The sequence below is a fragment of the Phoenix dactylifera genome, chromosome 7 (genome assembly GCF_051530095.1).
Source record: "Phoenix dactylifera cultivar Ajwa chromosome 7, Ajwa_hap1_PhDact_Kaust_v1.1, whole genome shotgun sequence".
Lineage (NCBI taxonomy): Eukaryota > Viridiplantae > Streptophyta > Magnoliopsida > Arecales > Arecaceae > Phoenix > Phoenix dactylifera.
Genome location: NC_143196.1, coordinates 29,145,336 through 29,151,095, shown reverse-complemented (window position 1 = coordinate 29,151,095; position 5,760 = coordinate 29,145,336).

Here is a 5,760-nt window from a genome sequence, read left to right as displayed (position 1 = left end):
CGCGGAGTTTTTTTTTTTACACTGAAATATTTTTTTTGAAAAGTTGATGCCTAGATATATGATGCCTGAAAAAGTAATTTTTGCATGTTTACCTAACCATAGAAGAGCGGCATATTTTAGAATGACTTATATTTGGTTGAGTTTTTACTTTTTTTTAAAAAAATTATGTATAATATCTAATATATCTTTAATAAAGTATAAGACCTTATCTCATTCTATCAAAAAGTTTAAAAATACTTCTAAAAAAAAATAATTCAATTTTCAAACATTAGGAATTCGATTTTTTATATTCCATATAAATTTTTCTTTTCTTTAAAATCTTATTTAAGTAGAAAAACAATTTTTTTCATATTTTTTTAGAAAACTTCAATCTATTTTTTTTCTGTTAACTATATTTTTTTCTCCTCCTCTCCCTGCGAACGAGTCCTTAGGGCTCGTTTGGTTCGCGGGAAGCATTTTTCCTCCTATGAATATGATTCCTGGAAAGCAGATTTCTAGGAAGAACATGTCTAAGAAAGTACTTTTGGCATGTTTGGTTAACCATAGGAAAGTGATAGATTTCCAAAGTACTTATGTTTGGTTAACCATCCACTTTCCAAGGAAAGTTATGCATAATTCCTATTATACCTTTAATAAAAATTAGATCTTTAATGCCTCTTTAATGCTTCTTTAATGTTGAAGGGCATTTTTGGAAAAAAAATAAAAATGGAGTGATTACCGCCTTATGGGAAAGTAATTTTTCCATATTTTTCATGGAAAAGATTTTTCCATGAAATGTGGGAATCATATTTCCATAAGAATATAACTTTTCCATCTGAGGCATTGCATTACTTTTCTGTTGACCATATTTTTCTTTCTTCTTTTTTTTTTCGAACCAAACGAGCCCTTAGAGTGGGTCGTTGGTGTTCTGGGTCGCATTTTTTTAGAGAGAGAGAGAGAGACGGAGAGTCAATTCATGCGTTCGACTCTAAATATGATGGTAAGATAGAAAATATCATAAAAAAATGTTGAGAAAACTCGGAGGTCTTACGCATTCCAACCTTGTTGAATGGCCAAACAGACGATGAGCCTCTGTGCATGGCGTTCTACGTAATATTCGTAGCTGCAATTACTTCATATACCACGTGGACATACACACCGTGGCATCTGAGACTGGGTGCGTTCTTTAACGCTGTAGGTGAGATTCCAGAGGCGTTATTTAATTAGCGCCTGTCGCTTGACCTCGTGGCTTGGAGTCCGGGGACTCCGTTGTCCTGTTACAACCAATATTACTACAAGTTACTCATGGGTTTCTAAGCTTAAGAAATTTCAAATGCCAGCTCTCTTGAGTATTTTTAGCCGAGTAATGTTAGAATTTACAACCAATATACCATCTTGGCCAAAGATTAATATTAGAATTAGCGATTGTTATTGTTGGAAGATTTCTTAGGGCCCAGTATCATGCCAATTACTTATTGTACAGTATATATATATATAAGAGATTGATAATCCATTCTCTGTCGAAGTAGGTTATTAATCTACTCATTTTTTTCGTAGATAAAAAATATTTTTATCTTTTATAAATTTTAAAGATATTTTATGTTTTTTCACAATTCGACTTTTAAAAAATTGTAAAAAGATATAAAATTATTTAAAAATTACAAAAAATAAATATATTTTTTGTCCAATAAAAAATGAATAGATTGATAATTTATCATAACAAAAAGTAAATTATCAATCTCCTAATATATATATATATATATATATATATATATATATTTTTAGAAATAGCAAAGCAAACGAACATACTAGAATACGGAGATCCGCGTCATTCAGCTTGTGACCTATCTCTATGGGCATAGACGGCAAAGAAAACTTGACTAATGGCGAAGAAAGTTTACAGAAGAGAAAATCCAACCCTCAATCTCACAGGCTCTCAAAGCCTTAAAAAAACAAAAAAGTTGTAATCACCAACGCCCTAGCATGGGTGAAATATAAAGATGTACACTTCGAAGGTTCGGTTCAAACTTCAAAGGGCTTTGTTCCAAACCCTTAGATGGGACAGCCATGGATATCCGCGCCCAGAGGGGGCCTCTCCTCGAGCGCGCAGGCCAAGGCACTTTAGTCATGCGATATGGGACTTTATTCCTATCATCGTCCCAAAAATTTCACCACTTTTGATGCCATTTCGAGAAAGAACAAACGCTAGCGTATATTATTATAAATATAGTCTTCAGAAAGCTTTTAAAGCTAACAACACGGCTGTAGCTGGTTTAACTTGGTACCTCATCTTGATTGATCGGCTTTGTCCAAATCGAGGCACCTCGAAACAACCTTCATGGACAAGACGAATTGGCTAATAAAAGCTCATTAGGTTGGCCATTCAAAACTTACCGCATAGCCAGTATACGAATAAGAAGATGTGTGAAAAAAATTTTATATTTCAAATTTTTTTTTATAGATGACAATAACTCGACCGTGATCATTATCATCTTCCTAACAAACATGATATTTGAGCAAATTTTACGATCAAAAAATATTGACGAGATTCATAGAGGAGATATATTATTTGTTACGTTAACAACTAGCATGTAGCCTCAAACTACTCGGCCACGGGCTCTAGTTCTCACCTATATTTTGTGTTCTTTGAGGCCTCTCTTGTTTCTAAGTCGCATCCAACCTACTCAATACAGAGTCCTCTGCTAGATATGTTCCGAGGGGTGGACTCCAAGAGTGCTGTCTGAAGCCGTTCCTTTACCGTCCAACACCGACTCATGGTTGCTCAACATCGGGATTCTATCCTTTACCGTCCAACTATGGCCGATCTGTCACCCATACAACCTGGGCTTGGCCCCGTCCTGGTGGATTCACTCTTATTCTGACTTCTTTCTTGGATTCTGAGGAGGGCCCTTCTTCTCAATAGAATCAACTGCCAGTCGACCCATAGGATCAAGGTTAGAGGTAGCTGACAAAAGCACATTCACATCCTGGCCGAGGGACCTGGAGGGGAAAGGAGAGCACAAACCAGCAAGGAGGGTGGGGATTCCAAATAGTATGATTATCAAAATCTCTTTCATCTGCTAAGGAATTATAAAAAAGATAGGCAGAAAGATATGCTGAAAGAGGCTGCCCTGAAGCTGGAGAAAATTGGGCCGTAGATCATGACCATAGCTTTCCTCGCAGCACCGAACTCTAAGCGAGTGGTTCTTCACGAAAAATTGTTGGCATGCCTCCAGCAAAAGTTCACCTGGTATGTCCTGGATGCCCAAAGAAAAAACTAGCCGGTCCGGAAGGGAAAGAGAAAGAAAAGAGGAATCTTGGAGAGGACGAGGACAAGGATAAGGAAGTAGTGACATCTGCAAAAAATATGCGAAATGTCTTCGATCTTCGTCTTACACAGGGGGCAGTATAGCTATTGTATTCGATCAACTATGGCCAACTATGGTCGATCTGTCACCCATCCATTTTGGGCTTGGCCCCGTCCCGGTGGATTCGTGCAATATATCGGAGTTGGTGTGATTTACTATATGTCGATCAAATCATGGCATGTCACACCGATAACGCGCATATCCGCGTGAAGGAAAAATGAGCGGTACAGTGTTCCATGAAAAGCACGCACACAGAGAGAGTTTATTCAGCTGCGACCCCGCCAGGGATGGGCCGGTTCCGGCAGCAACAGGATAGAGTCATGATGAGATCTCTAATTAAGTATTTATTGTGACACGAGAAACTGTATGCCATGTCAAGGTGCTTATATTTTTTCCTTATTTTCTTATTGATTTCGAAAATTAGAGAATTAATATCTTTTTATCATTTGAAAAAAAGATGCAAGGCCATCTTTCTATTGATATTGAGCCTGGCACCGCTCCCTGGCCTATGCATCGAGGAGTGGGACGCCAGGAACTTCAGATCTTGTTGACTTGCTTGCAAATTTGGCTTCCGCGCTAAATTTTACCAACACTTATAATAAGCATTGGCAATTTGAAAGAACCAACGATGCTTAAAAGTGTCATTGTAGTCCTCAAGCGAAAGTGTTGCTGGAAAGCATGGGAACTGGACCTAGGACGATGCTTTTAAGCGTCATTGTTGTTTCCGACCTAAAACGACGCTTATAAGCGTTATTGTGGTTCAAATTTGGCCCGAGGGTGACTGTCACGACCCCCGCCCCGTTCCCGGCGGGCCGCCGCGACGGTCCTAGGGTGCGGGTAGGCATAAGGCCACCAGCCACCGCGTAGAACCCTACTACCTATCAATCATCAATAAATCTTGAAAAATTTGGCATGATGCATGCACAAAATGATCACTTTTCCTATAGTGACCTGTCAGGATTATCTCAATACATACAACACACTACCTGTCAGAGCAGCAATCACATAATCTGTCACATATAAACCTGGACAATATATAGCAATACATTATCACAGGCACACAACTGATCTGCACACATATATATACCTGCTTCCCAATCCATCCATGGTCAAACCCATATCCACAACAGGATCTATGACTGTAACTATGCACTATATATAATAGAAGGTTTATAATACACCAAAAGGGGATAAACCTCTATCTACATTATACTATACTATGGAGCGGCACAGCTAGCAGGCAACCACTAATCCTGCTCCTCTCTATACAATACCTGCCTTGCAATCAAAAATATCAAACTGGGGAGTGAGTATATAAATACTCAGTGAGTGGAGTAGAGAGTACTATGCACATGAGACAGAATATAATCATGGCTCGAGATGAAATCTCAAGATCAATAACAACATGAACATGAACTCAACATAGAGAATATAGAGTAAATCATCAATATCACCACAATCAATATCAACTCATCTGAAGCATATATGGAATAATCAAGTAAACATATATGCTACTCATGAATATGCTCAACAGATCATAATGCTGGAACATACAAATCAGGTGTCAATATGCTGAAATCATCACTAGACAGCTGTCGGGAGGTGGGTTTTACGCCCCAGGCGAACCAGCAACAACTCCCTACTGTCACATGCATATGCAGGATAAGACACCATATCGATAATGTAAATGCTAGACAGCTGTCGGAAGGTGGGTTTTACGCCCCAGGCGAACCAGCAACAACTCCCTACTGTCACATGCATATGCAGAATAAGACACCATACCGATAACATAAATGCTAGACAGCTATCGGGAGGTGGGTTTTACGCCCTAGGCGAACCAGCAACAACTCCCTACTGTCACATGCATATGCAGGATAAGACACCATACTGATAACATAAATGCTAGACAGCTATCGGGAGGTGGGTTTTACGCCCCAGGCGAACCAGCAACAACTCCCTACTGTCACATGCATATGCAGGATAAGACACCACACTAATCATATAAATGCTGGCCAGTATCCAGAACAGAAATCCATCTCACATCTACATACTAAACGGCACCTCGCGGGAATTCTACATCCGCGGAAAGCCATACTGCACCTCGCGGGGTCTTACTATGCCCGGCGGCAAGCAGAATATAAGTCGTAGGACCGGCCGATCCTACGCCTAGGGCCGTGTCCCCCCTAGGAAGGGACTGGGCTCCGCCCACCCAGAAGGCTACTATGTGCACAAAGGCCGATGTTCAACCCCATCGACTATAGGTGTCCTGCAGATACTGCCAAGCCATGCATAAATACCATAATGCACCCTCCCAATACTCTACTAAAAAGGAGTATGATCAAGACTACCACTCACTCGACTCCGACCCAATCATAAACTAACATCAGGGTTGGGAGTGAGGGGTCAAGGGTGT